The 18,338-nt window shown below is 35.2% G+C and overlaps 1 long non-coding RNA gene across 1 annotated transcript in view; it reads right to left on the reverse strand.

Annotated features, from left to right (window-relative positions):
• Window positions 1-934: 934 nt before the first annotated feature.
• LOC106874121 (uncharacterized) overlaps window positions 935-18,338 on the reverse strand; it is a 76,795-nt gene continuing 59,391 nt past the window's right edge. The window contains exon 4 of the long non-coding RNA XR_016240765.1: window positions 935-997. This is a non-coding gene — a long non-coding RNA (uncharacterized LOC106874121). The remainder of the gene's footprint in view (window positions 998-18,338) is intronic.

Raw genomic sequence — 18,338 nt, forward strand, 5'->3', positions numbered from 1 at the left:
TTGGTCATTCACTTCGAGGATGACCAAATGGACGGTCAGTTAAGTCATCAGATTAATGTAAATTTGTTTGTATTATACTTTAACAAAGATTAATGTATATATCTAGTTGAAATTTACAGAAAAGCAAAAGACGAAGATACATGTATTAGTCTGACGCTTGGGAAGGAGAGAAATTCTTTTACGTTTCGAGCCTGCGCTCTTCAGCAGAAAGGAAATAGAGAAAATAAACAGAGAGAGAATTTTTTAAATGTGTGGAATTAGTGATCAAGCATATATATATATATATATATATATATATATATATATATATATATATATATATATATATATATATATATAGATAGATAGATAGATAGATAGATAGATAGATAGATAGATAGATAGATAGGTAGATAGATAGATAGATAGATAGATAGATATATAGATAGATAGATAGATAGATAGATAGATACCTAAAATTGCATGTCAAATGGGTCTGGTGAGAATCGAAATTAGCGGATTTCAAACGGTCTGCCACGGAATTAAAAACAATCTTAAAGATTTTTTTAATACATTTCTTTAATAATACTCTTAACTTTAAAACGCAGTTATTTTTCAACTCTCCATCATAAATGGAACTACTGATATAATTATACAAAGTCTGCCAATAGCATAGTGATGGATTTTGTCGCCATTGAGTTAAGTAAAACGAAATTATACTTTACATAGCGTTATGTAAACGTAATAGAGTGTGTCATATGCTCGTATATATATATCGATAAATACGTAATGTGTTTATATGAGAATGTTCTGAATTTTTAGAAAGCAGTTTTTCCCGCTTTCATGGTGTATCATGTTATTGTAAGCGGTCGAAAATTGTTCTAACTTTCAGTTAGTTCTTATGGGTACTAATAGTGCTGTACTTATTTTTGTGATATGATATTAAAATCTTACCTAAATTTCTGTTTTAATCGAAACAGATTTGATAACGATTCATCCGTCTCAAGTTTCATTCGATCTGCATATTGAAAATAAAATGTATATACAAGTATAAAATGCGCAGGAAATAAGAGGAAAATATGAATCATTTTACTTCTTACATTCGGGAAATATGGAAGCATAGCACTGTTTAATATACTCAGTTTGGATTTCAAGTAAGATCATTGAACCATTTGAAATGCATGTAAATTCGGCATAAGTAGTAAATGATAACCAACTGGGAGTGTGTTTTATATCTAATAATTTCAGCATGAAAAACTATCGGTTTGAAATATGTATCACATGATGAAGACATTATGTTATTTAAAAAGAAGTGGTTTTAAAGAATAACTTGATGCAATTGCATAACGAATCGTTTCGTAAGTTTTATGAAGAAAGGTGTGATATATCGCCTCCAGGTAATCGTATTTACATGCTTTTAATATAGAGATTACAATTAAATAGTAATGATTTCCTGAAACATGATGAACACTAGTAATGAATTGAAGCAAGTGTAAAACTTTTCTGTCTCTTTCTACATTTTTACATCAGAAATTTCATTTGATATTGGACATTACAAATAGCAATTGGAAATACCACTAAAACTAAGAGTAGTTATAGGACATATCATGCATTCCACACTTACCAAGTAATCGCATTACTGAATGTACAACGTTAGAAATCACTAAAGACAGAATTAGCAAAGACGTTGAATCGTTATTTCTCTGTAAAATAGTTGCTCATAATATCTAATATAATTTAGATGAAAAATAATTAGCGATTTACGTCATGTTTCATGTCGTGTATTAAATATTGAACCGAGCTGGAAGTTTTGAGACACTAGTATAATGGTTTCTCTTGTGAGCTCTAAGTAAGTAAGGAAAATATTTTTATATTGTTAAGGATCACATGAAGGGACTGTACCTTGGAAATCGGTAAGATCGATAGAGTTGGACTTCTGCTTGAAACAACACTGCAGAATAACCACAAGAAACGAAAGAATTCGGTGGAACGACATTCAAGGGAGGAAGGAATAGATAAAGCGCTTAGTGAAGTGTCTGATGTGAAGTAGTAAAAAAATGCGAATGAGTTACATGACTCTGAGTGGAATAGGAAAACTACCAAACGTCTCCAAGAAGCAGAGGTCACTGAAGTACTGGTAGATTTGTGGTCGGGCTGTGTTGGTGAGTGATGCTATTGGGTTATTTTATCTGGTCTAGAATGTTCGAATGAAACATCGCTGAAACATAATATTTCTGGAGATGCGGCCGGCCTCTTCAAAATCTGGTGGGACAGAAAACTTAAACAAATGTTAGCAGAACAGTCCACAACTCTCTTGCTCAACAGTGGATATCTAGAAGTATCAAGATTTTTGGAGACATATTCACCACACCTTTTTCTTGTCTTTGCCTACATTTGTTCGCTATAATACATACCTATGCATCCAGTAATCGCATTTCACCGTTGCAATCATAATTTGCAGAAAGAAAAAAACCCAGATATTTCAATATTTATTTATAGACATTCTTCACATTTCTCCATTAAGAACTTTATCATACAGATAATTTCAATTACTATTTTCAAAATCTACTTTACTTTACCATGTTTAAGCTCTTGTTGCTCTTAAAGTAACCCATACGCCTTTAAAATGCTCACCTTTTACCTAAATCAGAAATATTATGTGACAGTAAAACTAAGGGATCAGATATGGAGGTAATAACTGTTTACGGGACAGCGTACCCATAATTGATTTCTTATGAAACAACTGAATTTTTTGACGTCAAACGCTTTTGATGTCTATCTCATCAAAATGAGAATTTCTATACGAGCAAATAGACGGGTTTGTTGCTGAACTTGCCATGAACATGGCGCATGGTGTTCATAAAATGAAATATATAATTTTCTATAACAACTATACGTGTCCTTCTATTTTATCCTTTAGCTATATCAGGAATGTTTTCTTTGAATAATGAATAGAATTCTCCTATTGTTCAGATATTCCCTATTACGACTATTATCCATTTGAATGGAATATTTGACGGTATATGAAATTGGTGTATTGTAATATCTGCAAATCCATAAACCAAGGTTTAAACTTGATAAAATGATATTTAGCTACCTATAAAACTCAATCAAGTGTTGTTGTTGACATTTAACTAGGCGCATGATTAATCTTAATGGGAACGTATATATATGCGTATATTGTACTCAATTGTACGTGAGTCTCATGTAACCTGCTTACCTTTTCATTTAAAAAGTATTGCACAAAATCTGACGTTATTGTGTCGTTTTTGTTCTTAGTATGTATTTGTTTTCATTATCAATGAGGATGTTGGATTGGTAAAACTCGTGGAGTACAGAACAAATAAGTTGCATTTAGTTACAGCCCTTTATATTCCGTATCTAAATCCCACCAAAGCCTGCTTTGCATTTCGTCCTTCCGATAAAATTAGACATGTGTACAGTTCTACCGATTACATTGGAATTATTTTCAAAAGTGTGCGCTGAATTTCCCTAGAGAACATTCTTTCCTTTTGTGGTTGGACCGTCTAGCATAAAGGATCTCCACTTAGTGATCATCCCTTCTCACATGTATGTAATATAATTTTTCTGAATTTTCTGAATTTTCTTTATGCTAGGCCATTGGTTTTAAATTAGTGTTAATTAAATTAATATCCAATTTATCACCTTTATTATTTAAATTTTAATAATTATGTTCTCTAACCGGCTACGGTTACTGCAGTGAATTATTTTCTGCAGAATTGTTACCGGTATTTAGCGCGCCAGAGCTGGAGCTTTTGAAAATAACTCCAATATAATCGGTAGAACTGTACACATGTCCAATTTTATGTTGGACAATTCGTGTATTGTTCTGCAAATTATATTGAATTTGAACGCTCGAACTGATGAGCCACGGATAGTTTGTGTAAATAAAAATTACATTAATCCATTAATGTGCGAAACCTGGTCTACGATTAATTCTTTATTTTGTATATTTTCATTTATCTTGCCCGTTGATGGTGTGCGCTGAATTTCCCTAGAGAACATTCATTTCTTTTGTGCTTTGACCGTAGATGGTCTATCTCTAGCATAAAGGATGTCAACTTTGGTGGTCATCCCTTCTCATATGTATGTAATATATTTTTTCTGAATTTTCTGAATTTTCTTTATGCTAGGCCATTGGTTTTAAATTGGTGTTAATTAAATTGATATCTAATTTATCACCCTTATTTAAATTTTATATATATATATTGGAACATTACCTTTATAATAGACGATACAATGATAAAAGTATCTACCATTGCTTGAACTCTCACAGTTGCTTGTACATCAAGCAAAAACAAAACAATAAAAATAATTAGAAGTATTTGACTACAAAATCAGCAGCGCCAATTCTGCCCAACCTAGCATATGTGAGCCTGGCCTTAGTTTAGCTTTTCAAAAACATATATAGCTGCAACATTCTCTAACATAAAACTGAAGACGCGCTCATACTCTCAAACACACATATACACACATCTCTCTCCCACTTTCCTCTTCTCTATCTCTCCCCCTCTCTCTCTTTCCTTTTCCTGATATTTCCTTAAATAAAGCACATTTCTCTTACCGAGCCAAGTAAAGGAAAAATAATATTCGAATCCTTTCTAATATTATTTCCTAATTTAGCAGCAATATGATAAGATTGCAACGGAAAGATGCTAGAAAAGGCAGTGATAAATTGTAGCGTCTCCCGAGCTATGTCGATTATTATTACATTTAGTAAAGATATTGGAAAGAAATACGCTGATACGAAATGAAGATATCTAGGTAAAAATGTATTTCCGATATAGTAACACGATGAGTTTTGACGTAGAATTTCTGTATCATTCCTTCTTCGATGCTAATTACATTGCAGCCAGGAATTCGGTATCAGAAAAATTTAGACGTATCTTAAGTGTACACAAGCATTGATTAGCTGAAAAGCCATTACCTGAACTATTCGACCGTTCATTAATTGCATGAGGGTTAGATATAAACGCGAATCCATAAATTATGAAGTAAAAAAACGGTACTTTAGCTGACCATATATGTTTTAATTCTAGGCTCAAAGATATAAACCTGAGGACAAGGAAATAATGGATGTTGGAAATTTGCATCAAGCACTGAATGTCTGTATATATCTTTGGATATAAACTGTAATATATTGACGCCAGTGAAAGGCGGCGAACTGGCAGAAGTGTTAGCTCTACAGGCGAAATGCTTGCGGTAATTCACCCGCCTCTACCTCCTGAGTTTAAATTCCATCGGGGTTGAACTTTGCTTTTCATTCTTTGGGGATCGATAAAATAGTTACTAGTTGAGTATTGGGGCCAATGTAATCGACTTAGCTCCTTACCCAAAGCTGCCTGGCTTGTGTCAAAATTAGAAACCAATATATTGCCATCAGAGTTCACATTACCACAAAATATTCTTTAATTTGAAACATGTAATCATAATAGGTATCTAGGCGCATGCATGGCTGTGTTGTAAAGAAGCTTACTTTACAATCACGAGGTTCACTATTCAGTTTCATCTCCCAGGTCGACCAATGACTTGCGAATGAATTTGGTAGACGGAACCGTGTAGAAGCCCGTCGTACATGTGTGAAGGAGCGTGTGTGTCTTTGTGTTTGCATTTGGCTGCGGTTTTTGGGTGGTTTACTTCTCTGTAAATTGGCGGTTCAGTGCAAGAGACGAAAGAAGAAAGTAACAGATTTATTTTTTTGAGTACTGGGATAGATTCATTGGGCTAAAATCTACAAGATGGTGCCCCAGCATTGCTGTGGTCTAATGCGTGGGAAAGTAAAGGAGAAAAGATTTGTTCGAATTCGTGTATGTGTAGCAATTACAATTATTAATTTCATTATAACAACGTAACCTTAGTGTTAGTAGGGACAAGCTTGAAAATCGAGGATTTTCTGGAAAAAATAATCAACTAGCCTCATGTTAAAAATACAATCAATAAGTGGAACATTAAAAATAAGGAAAACTTTTCTCAAGTTCAACAGAAACATATTATTTTATCTACCTCCTAAAGATGGAGCTGTGTACCTTTGATAGAAATTAGCTCCGTCTTTACAGGCAGGTTTCAGATAATTAAGAATGGAAGATGTAATACATACGTACATACATACATACATATATACATACATACATACATACTTATATATATATGTATATATATATATATATATATATATATATATATATATATATATATATATAAAAGGATTTACTTTTCGTAATGAGATAAAAAACTGAGGGTGTGTATAATATAGAACATTTATAAATAGAAGGTCTTACAGCTGTAAGAACTTCTATATTATACAATGTTCTATATTGTACACAGCCTTGGTTTTTATCTCATTACGAAAAGTAAATCCTTATATTCACACTGATAAATGGTCTACGTTGGACCCCTTATTCGCATAATCTCCGAACCTTGAGGTTAACTGTTGTTGGCAATCCGTCGCTTACGACGTCGAGGGTTCCAGTTGATCCGATCAACTGAACAGCCTGCTCGTGAAATTAACGTGCAAGTGGCTGAGCACCCCACAGACAGGTGTACCCTTAACGTAGTTCTCAGGGATATTCAGCGTGTCACAGTGTGACAAGGCTGACCCTTTGAATTACAGGCACAGCAGAAGCAGGAGGTAAGAGTGAGAGAAAGTTGTGGTGAAAGAGTACAGCAGGGTTCGCCACCATCCCCTGCCGGAGTCTAGTGGAGCTTTAGGTGTTTTCGCTCAATAAACACTCAGAATCCCGGATCTGGGAATCGAAACCGCGATCCTATGACTGCAAATCCGCTGCCCTTAACACTAGGCCATTGCGCCTCCACCTTGAGCTTAACTATAGTCTATCCATAGCACTTACTCGGGATTACCTGAAACCTCTGGGTCTAATTGACACCACTATCGCTCATAACCTCTCTCTCTCTCTCTCTCTCTATATATATATATATATATATATATATATATATATATAATTGTGTGTGTGTGTGTGTGTGTGTGTGTGTGTGTGTGTGTGTGTGTGTGTGTGTGTGTGTGTTACTAGGTGTTATTAGGTGTTCTGTTGCTCAAGGAGATTTTAGATTCCCGGTCCTTCTTCACGCAAGGTGCTGGTATTCGTTTCACCGCGTAGCCAGAACAACTCCACTATTGATCTTTGAAACTTGGTATATGTTGCCACATTTCAAATTCCCTCCGGCAATATTCGTAACTTTTTAGTTTACTTCAGTTATTCCGAGCTACCACATCATAATTCTCCGTTTATATTTCAGTCGATATTTTGTCTGTTACATGACTTTTTTTCTGTTGTAGCAAGGCGCTAGCTAATGTGAATCTGAGAAAGTATTGCAGTATATACTACTGGAGCTGTCTCTTTGTTCTCCGAATATATGTAACTCCGCAGACAATACCGCTGATACATCATTCTCATGTTTGTGTTGGCACTCCGTCGCTTACGACGTCGAGGGTTCCAATTGATCCGATCAACGGAACAGTCTGCTCGTGAAATTAACGTGCAAGTGGCTGAGTACTCCACAGACACGTGTACCCTTAACGTAGTTCTCGGGAATATTCAGCGTGACACAGTTTGACAAGGCTGACCCTTTGAATTACAGGCACAGCAGAAACAGGAAGTAAGAGTGAGAGAAAGTTGTGGTGAAAGAGTACAACAGGGTTCGCCACCATCCCCTGCCGGAGCCTCGTGGAGTTTTAGGTGTTTTTCGCTCAATAAACACTCACAACGCCCGGTCTGAGAATCGAAACCGTGGTCCTATGACCGAAAATCCGCTGCCCTAACCACTGGGCCTTTGCGCCTTCACATCATTTTCATATACAATAATATTTATCGGCATTTAGGTGCAAGAAAATTGTCCAGATATCCTATTATACTACACATCCGTTCGAATGTGTGGCTTGTAGCATAATGATATCAAGTTCATAATTACATACATATATTACAAAAATATTATATTACACCTACTAAGAATATACACGAAAATCATGAATATTTACAATTGGAAAGAGCATATACAACATATTATAAGTCAGTTGACGTCCAAATAGTGCTGACTTTTAAAAGTAGTGTATGGTACATACAACAAAAATCTCATATTTTAATAAGTATACCAAGCTTTCATTGTGTTAGAAAGTACAATAATTTTCAATAAGCCCCAAGGAACACAGGAACTTTCAAATATTCACGTCAATAAGGAAATATACCTAGTGTGTTGTATTAAATGTATTTACAAAACAAATACATGTTTACATTATAAATTGCTGGTAAACGGAATATTTAATTACACAGAATGCAAATATAATACAATCCTATGTAGCTGGTTGCTGAAACGAATATCGTTAATAGTTCTCTTGGAGCATACATTGCAATGTTTACTGTTCAGAAAATGTAAGCACAGAGAAAAATATTTCACGTTCTTATATATTCCAGTAAATATCAGATCCAGGTACATTCGCATTCAATGCTCATAGGCTTTTAGCTATGTACGTGTAATTGCATATATGTAGGTTAGTGTGTGTTTGTTTGTGTCAATAGAATGCGCGCGTGCAAGAGAGACAGACAGAGACAGAGGGACGCGCAGTGAGAGAAAGAGAGAGAGAGATGAAACGGTTACTAAATAAAAGAAGTCATCGAACAAACAAATATAATTCCAAATTTAACTTCACATGTATGTTCAGAAAACATTTACCTGTCAAGAAAATACACTGAATTTTATTAGAAATATATGTATATGTATGTATGTATGTATATATGTATGTATGTGTACACACACACACACACACACACATATATATATATATACATATATATATATATATATATATGTGTGTGTGTGTGTGTGTGTGTGTGTGTGTGTGTGTGTGTGTATGTATATATATATATATATATATATATATATATATATATAGTTGAAATTTACAGAGAGACAAAAGACGAAGACAGGTGTATAAACAACACATAGGTGTATTAGTTTAACGCTCGGGAAGGTGAGAAAGCCTTTTACGTTTCGACCCTACGCTCTTCAACAGAAAGAAACGCGAGAAATTAAATAGAGAGAGAATAAAAACAGCTTTAGCGACTAAGCAGTAAATCATGGCGGCTAGCGGTAAATCATGGTGGCTAGCGGTAAATCATGGCGGCTGACTGGACAGAGGTAGTTAGGCAGGAGAGTTAGGAAGAAGGGGAGATAATAAAGTATTGGTGATCCTAAAACGAAGGTACGCGTGCGTATGCATGTAAGTGTGAGTGTGTGCGTATGGGTAGGGGTTGGTGACCTTGACGTGTGGACGTGTGGATGATGGGAAGAGGTCAGTGCTAGGTTGTGCGGGGTGGTGTGCCATGATGTAGTGTGGTGGTGAGTGGTGCGGTATGGGTGCTGGGAAATGGCAGTACAAGTGTGTGCGTATATATATATATATATATATATATATATATATATATATATATATATATATATACACATGATGATATGTAGATATATACAAAACATGTATATGTAGATACACATCATATATGTACATCCAGGACCAGAGAGAAGGAAACCATGATGGTCCTCAGTTGTCTGGACTACTGCTCCCAGCTATGGTCACCCAACACTGTAAAATTAACAGCAGACCTTGAAGCAATCCAACGAAGCTTCACAAAGACGGTCGTCTCTTTGCAACAGCTCAGCTGCTGGGAAAGGCTGAAACAGCTAAGACTCTACTCTCTGGAACGAAGGCGAGCGAGAAATGCAGTAATATACATCTGGAAGATCCTGGAAGGAATTGTGCCAAATTTTAGCATTCAAGGCTACACCAATGCTAGAACGGGGCGACACTGCACAGTACCAAAGATCCCAGCAATGCCATCGCGATTCAGGACCAGTTACTGCCACAGCCTGGGTTTCAGGGGCCCACAGCTTTATAATATTCTCCCAAAGATCCTGAGGGACCTACACGAAGTGGATGTCGGTGTTTTCAAGTCAAAACTGGACTTCTTCCTGTTGAGAGTCCCAGATGAACCTATCTCGCGGCAAGAGGTGCAAATGAGTGTGTGTGAATGTATCTATCTATCTATCTATCTATCTATCTCTCTCTCTCTCTCTCTCTCTCTATATATATATATATATATATATATATATATATATATATATAGAGAGAGAGAGAGAGAGAGAGAGAGAGAGAGAGTGAGAGAGAGAGAGAGGGAGCGAGAGAGAGAGAGAGAGAGAGTGAGAGAGAGAGAGAGGGAGGGAGCGAGAGAGAGAGAGAGAGAGAGAGAGAGATCGGTGGCTATCGGACGCTAACGAAGGGAAATAACCCTGAAACCCGGGTTCGTTCGTGCTACAGTTCAAGATGAGAGGGATAACTTCCCTTGGCAAAACAAACAGGACACAGTAGTGTGTCGATAAGCCAGCTGGAGGAGATGTCCTCCTGGGGCTAAAAGCAACAGTAACATCCACCCCCAGGGGTCAGCCACACTTAAGTGGCAATATACTTCACTTTATATATATATATATATATATATATATATATATATATATATATATATATATATATATATATATATACATATATATATATATGTATGTATTATGTGTGGGTGTATATATATATATATATATATATATACATACAGACATAAATATTTGTATATGTGTGTGTATATATATGTCTCGTATGTATTAATGCATATATGTATGCATATATACGTGTGTGCGTGTGTGTATGTGTGGATATTTACACACATACGTGTGCATGTGTGTGTATACATGGGCTTATACCTACAAGTGGTATGAGATCGAATATGTTAAAGCTACTTAATGCTAAAACACATCAAATGCTTACTTATAACGGAGGCTAAAACCAGAAGCACGGTCACAATCGTACTTATACATATACTCAAACCGGGAGAAAGTGAGGCCCGGGCATTCAACCAGATCATAATCATTCACGATTAGTGCAAAGTGTTGAATTTGTATTATCGCGTTTTACGTACGAGTTGCTTTGCTTACAACTGAAATATCAATTTCCATTTATCAACAATTTATCGACGTTACAATTATTACTCTGCAACGGATACGGATATCTGTGTGTGTGTGTATATAGATATTAATACATACATACATATATATATATGATATATATATATATATATATATATATATATATATATATATATATAGACATGCATAAAGATGAATATATATATATACGTACATATACACATATGTACGTACAAATATATATATATAATATATATATATGCATATAACTATACATATATATACATATTTATACATAGGTGTATATATATATATATATATATATATATATATACACATAGATATACATACATATATATATGCGTGTGTAAGTATATATATATATATATATATATACATGTACATATATGTATATATATGTACACGCTTGTATGTGTATATAATGTATATATGTATGAGCATGCAAATATGTCCATATGTTGTATAAATGTTTATATATACATATATATACGTATACATGTAAGTTAATCTGTGTGTATATGAATGTGAGTGTGTGTGTGTGTGTGTGTCTGCATGTGCATATGTGCTAGATGGGATGTAATGAGAATATATAGCTAGCAGCACTGGAAATAATAATATAAAGATAATTTGATGGAACGTTGTTATATATGTAGATTGCTCGATAGAATTTATATCTCTCGATTAATACCCAAAAGGCTTGATGACACTTCGATTTCCTGTTGATAACCATGCCGTAGTCAATTGTCTATTGATATCATTAGATTGAAATTTCTGGTACATCATCGACGAACTCTAGTAGAACAGAAATATCGACTTTTCTATTTTAGACGTTTATTTACATTTTATAACGTGAACATGTTTGAAAATTATTCTTTACCAGTTAAATATATTTTCTCGATTCTGTTTTATTCTGCGTATCCGTCTTCTTTAACTGTATAAATTGCAGCTACAAGTACAGCACTCACTGAATCTCCGTAGTTAGGTAGTTGTAATAAAAATATTTCGTTGCTCTAATGTATGATAGACTATATTTATCTTCTTTAACCTACATACTTCTGTTATTAAGATGAAACACATTTTTCCTGCACCACATGTATACGTACGTTTCAACATTTTCTGGTGTCCTCATCAGTCATCGTGCCCCAGCTTTATCCCTCCCCAAACACACTGCCAATAAACCAAGTAATGTTAGTGGGCAAAGTAAAATGGATAGACCAGACAAATTGTTTATAGTAGTCGTAATCCATTGTGTTGGAAATACTGCCTGTTGGTGTGTTATAATACATTATAGTAACTAAACGAAACACCAGTGATTTAAGGTAATAACCAAAGTATATTAAAATGAAGGGTGGTTTAGTACCACATTACTAAAAGCACGAACAAAAATAGCTTTAGCAATTATTTTAGTCTATAATGTACTATTATAATAAACCTGAAGTCAGTTGAATTATGATATAAAAACAGAAACCTATGACTTGTTAATTATATATATTTCCTAAGTAAGGACGATCAAGAGTTGTCGTTGCTGTCATTGTTTGCTTATCCACGTGTCAGCTCCAATCGATGTGACTGATCTGTTCCAAAGTCAATTGCCTTCTCATCATTTTAGGGATATGTCTAGATTATATTATTAGCTTAAATGTATCTCTCTTACTATAGACGGCAGAATTGTTAAGAACCGCTATAAAGCCTGCTTTCACCCATGCATTTTATGCTAAAACTCCTTAGGGTATAAGTCACAGCGCAGCCGGACACTTCTGGGACTGCTAGACTCACACAGAATATGAGTTTAGAATACAAATTCAAGAAAATGTATTAAACTATTTTATAGAACTAACCACTTTTCCAATTAAATCGGTTATCATTTTAACAAATCTCAGATGTCTGTTAGTTGTTACTGATCGCCACGTTTTTATTGCTATGCGATTTGGAGAGAGTTTTCTCTTTTATGTAGAGTCTCTGTCTATCGCATGCACAAGAAAACTTTCAAGATAATTGATCTGGAATACCTGCAAATATAAAATCGATCATAACGTTGATTTCTAATGAATACCACTCTAAAATGCACTGGAAATAGAAATATTTATTGTTTACGCAGTACTGCCATTATTTCAGTAGTACACTAGTGACACCAATAACTTTGCCATCAATTGTGGTTAAAAGATGTGGGGAGTTACATTCTTTTCTACTCTAGGCACAAGGCAGAAATTTGGGAGGGAGCTAGTCGATTAGATCAATCCCAGTATGCAATTGGTACTTAATTTATCGACCCTGAAAGGATGAAAGGCAAAGTCGACCTCGATAAAATTTGAACTCAGAACGTAGAGACAGACGAAATACCGCTAAGCATTTCGCCCGGCGTGCTAACGTTTCTTATTTCTTTACTACCCACAAGGCGCTACACACAGAGGGGGAAAAACAAGGACAGACAAACGGGTTAATTCGATTATATCGACCCCAGTGCGTAACTGGTATTTATTTAATCGAACGCAAAAGGATGAAAGGCAAAGTCGACCTCGGTGGAATTTGAACTCTGGATGTAAAGACAGACGAAATACTGCTAAGCGTTTCGCCAGGCGTGCTAACGTTTCTTATTTCATTATTGCCCACAAGGGGCTAAACATAGAGGGGACAAACAAAGACAGACAAGGAAATTAAGTCGATTACATCGACGCCAGTGCGTAACTGGTACTTAATTTATCGACCCCGAAAGGATGAAAAGCAAAGTCTACTTCGGCGGTATTGGAACTCAGAACGTAACGGCAGACGATATATCGCTAAGCATTTCGCCCGGTGTGCTAACGTTTCTGCCAGCTCGCTGCCTTCTGCGAGATACATTCCTTGGAATCCCTATAGGACTCGTAATACGAGTTACAAGTCGTGGATGTGGGGGCTATGCGGTCAAATTGTTTCTGATTCAAGCAAGTGAGATTACCTTTACATATCTTAGGTAAAACGTTTTACAAATCGCAAGAATATATGGAGCCGGTAACCAGGTTTTGTTCCTGCAGTATTAAGTAGAGGAAAAATGAATATCTCACAAGGTTATACGTTAGTATATTGGTGTCTGATATTGCCACGAAAAAAAAAAAAACTTATTCCGATGTACATCCCAGACAGTACTTACAGCAATAAATTAATTGTATTATCAGCAATGACTTGACGTGAGATATATTTGTATTAGCCATAGACGAAATGCAACGTCGGGGAAAACATACTAACTGCGAACTGGCTACTTCCTGTTCAACTACGATCTGAATTCTCTTTTATCAAGATAATAGTTGTAGAATGTATTTTAATTAGTATTGGAAAATTAATCAAATCGAATTCCGATAAATTATTCTTTTAATAGTTTAATTAATCTATTTGTTTACGACAGTGTCTCACTGAGCTATAAATTGTTGTAATTCTAAATTGTACACCTACGCCTCATTATTGGACTCTAGAAAATAAATACAATGGTATGAACCCAGACTTAATAGCTCACATTATTTATTATTGTTTTTCTATATTCGAATACTATTGAGGTTAACATTTCGTCCCAACATCTTAAACTAGAGAGCACGTAGTATATCACAGTATGACATCCTCATTAATCTTTAAAAGATATCCAACAGAGAAAACTCTTTTCGATTAAAAGTAAACACATCAGTCTGTATTTCGGTATACATTGATATATAACGTAAAACAATTACTTTCAGATAGTATAGCAATTACTGCAGAGTAAATAATTTAAGTATCTGCAAATAGTAGACTTTAATGAAATTTTAATCCTCAGTTGGATTAAAGTAGCTCCATTATATCCAATAATGCTTCGATAACTCTATAAACACTGCACTATTTTAACGCTTTCCTACGACATTAAGGACCGTCTATGTATTCACCCAACAGGCTTGTGTTAATAGTCATATCTTCTTTAAGCAGCATCTTACATTCTAAATAAGATAACACACAGGAGAATATAATCTTATGTCTGATTTATAAACATGAAGGTCATACTTGGAAGACATTTGGTCACAAGTCTATTAGTGAGAACTGACCTGGAACTAAATAAAACATGATACATATGTGCATAATTCAACACAGTGCTTGGAGTTGGCTTGGGAGACGTAGATCAGCGTTCAATTACTAAATCCATATAGAGATTAATGTAGTGTTTGAAATTAGATTCTTTCAAATGACAGGCTCTGTAAATTCTGGTGGGAAGCTAAAGCAAACTAAATTTTGCTGACCGTATTTTGTTTTATTTGTTTTCTATTATTTGGTAACTTGTGAAAAGACAAACCATTACGCTGTATTATGTAATTATTGTTTCCGGCATTTCCCTACTTTTTAAAATATATAAAAGGCAACACTTTCCACTGCTATCAAAAACGCAAAACACAAATAAAATATCCTAAATTTTCTGTTTCGCTTACATTTTTCAACAAATGGTGGACAGGATGGCTCTTTAAATCATTACAACGGAGACACATTTTGCATCTTCCATGTCCATGTAATCCAATAGTTTAGATGATGATTAAAAATGTTTTTATCATCCGTTTTGTTACTCATATATGTGTGTGTGTGTGTATATATATATGTTCGTGTGTCCATGTGTGTATGTGTGTGCATGTGTGTATGTATGTTACAATATATGTTTGATATGTATATATATATATATATATATATATATATATATATATATATATATGCACGGTACATTTTTATATATATGTATATGTGTGTAGTAGGCATATAAAACCATTCATATGTACATATACATGTGTGTGTATATATATATATATATATATATATATATAAATAGAAAGAGAGAGAGAGAGAGAGAGAGAGAGAGAGAGGGAGAGAGAGAGAGAGATAGATAGATAGATAGATAGATAGATAGATAGATAGATAGATAATACATACATACAGACAGACAGACATACATATACATATACATGTCTGTATGTATGTATGTATGTATGTATACAAACGCACACACAAGCACTCACTCACACACACACAGGAGCGAATTGATAATTACCTTATAATATATGAATTATTTATTTGTTTACTTCATAAATATTCCCGAAGGATAACGCTTTTACGTGTTGAGATGTCTGAAATATGAGCCTGAAATACTGACTTTTTTCGCTGAAGTGCTTATTTCCGCTCTATCTTATTAATTTTACATGAATCTCTTGTGGTCATCACAAGGTATTCATATTAAAATGTCAACGAAATCTAGGGATTTATAAATTCGCTGATGTCAACATTAGTTTCTGTTAAACATTTCCGCCTTGTATAAGTGATATATATGTGCGATTCATCATTCTAGGGCCTTTCATGGACAATGTTATTTCCTTTCAAAAGTTTGTTACCCAGCAATAACATTAATGACAAAACATTGTTACGTGTATTGATAAGGTCAATATTGTGGCAATACAAACTCTTACCGCTGGTCATAGAAATGGTACAGTCTCCTTTGCAAATCTATAGAAAGCCTTGGGGTTTGTTTTTATGCTTTCTACTGCTCTCTTTTCCTTCTCTGCTCTCTCCTTTTCATGGGAGAGTTTAATTTTGTTTTCTATTTCTAACAGTGTTAGTTTTAATTTAGCCCTTTTCCTATCCTCCAGTTCTCTATTTAACTGGTTTGAGACCTTTGTTCTGTGTCTCATAAGGATTTTCCTGTCTCTAGGAATTCTATTGGCATGTTTGCTGGTCTTTCTATATGGCACGTATTTGGTGCATATGTCTTGTATGATTGACATAAAATGACTTAGTTTGAGGTCATTGTCTTGTATAGAAAGGCTGTCGTGCCAGTTTTGATTTCGAATCTCTCTGCGAATTGACTTCCAGTCCGCCCCGTGGAAATTCAGGTTGGATATTGCTTGAGTCCTCCTGGTGGGGTGGGTGTCAGTGGGTTGTCTAGGACCATACATAGTTAATTCTATAATGTTATGATCTGAGAGAGATGTGGGCGTTATTTTCACATTATAGATTAGGCTCACATTGTTTGTGAAGCAGAGATCCAAAATATTGCTTCCCCTGGTTGGTTGGAGTATCACTTGTTCCATGAACAGCATGTTGGATAGTTCTAGCAATGATTTTGCCTGGCTTTGTTCATGCAGTGACATCCCAGAGAGGATGTGACCTTCAGGCCATTTAACATTTGGGAGGTTAAAGTCGCCTAGGAAAAGTATATTGATGTGTTGGTCCAGATTTGTCAGGACCTCTTCTATGCGTCTGAGGCTGTCCTCAAATTTACCTTCCTGCTTTGCGGTATTTGGTGGACGGTATGTTGAGCATACAACTACATCAGTTTGTTTTATGTGTACTATTAAAGTATCACATACAGAGTTTGAGTGTGATAGTAGTAGTAGGGGTGTGAGATCTTCTCTGATGTACATTGCAACTCCCCCATGACTTCTATCCTTTCTGTCTGTTCGGAGTATGGCATACTCTGGTATATTTATCTCCGCATCTGCTATATTAGGTGTTAGATGCGTTTCGGTAAGCACCATGCATATTGCTTGATTGCATGTTACTAGGTCTTTCAAGTATAGGAACTTGTCTTTGCCGCCTGTTCGTAATAGGCCCCGGATATTCAGTAGGAATATGGGTGTGATATCTGTGCAGGGGTTCCTGGTGTTAGCGGTGGCCATATATATGTATATATATGTATATATATATATATATATATATATATATATATATATATATGTATATATATGTATATATATATATATATATATATATATATATATATATATATACATATATCAGAAAGGCGGCGAGCTAGCAGATTCGTTTGCACGTCGGCCGAAATGCTTACCGGTATTTCGTCTGCCGTTACGTTCTGAGTTCAAATTCCACCGAGGTCGAATTTGCCTTTCATCCTTTCGGGGTCGATTAAATAAGCACCAGTTACGCACTGGGGTCGATGTAATCGACTTAATCCCATCGTCTGTCCTTGTTTGTCCCCATCTATGTTGAGCCCCTTGTGGGCAATAAAGAAATATATATCAGCTTGGTAAGAAAGTTCTTGGACACTTTTAGCATATCACTTTATTAACAATTAAAAGATCAACAAAGAACAATCAATCCAAAAGGTAATCAACCTCGTTATTGATCACCTTTTACCATCTTTCAAGCAAAGTTTTAAATCCTTTCATCCAAAAATTGTGTGGCTTTGAATCAATAAAGTCATAAAGGAACGATTTCACATCTTCGTTTTCGAACTCTGTATCGCCAATTGCACGCTGCAAGGCAGAGAAGAAGTAGTAGTGAGAAGGAGTAAAGTCAGGAGAATACGGTGGGTGCACCATAATCTCTCAGCCCGCCTCGTTCAGCTC

Source organism: Octopus bimaculoides, chromosome 2, assembly GCF_046866305.1.
Source record: "Octopus bimaculoides isolate indiv1 chromosome 2, ASM4686630v1, whole genome shotgun sequence".
Lineage (NCBI taxonomy): Eukaryota > Metazoa > Mollusca > Cephalopoda > Octopoda > Octopodidae > Octopus > Octopus bimaculoides.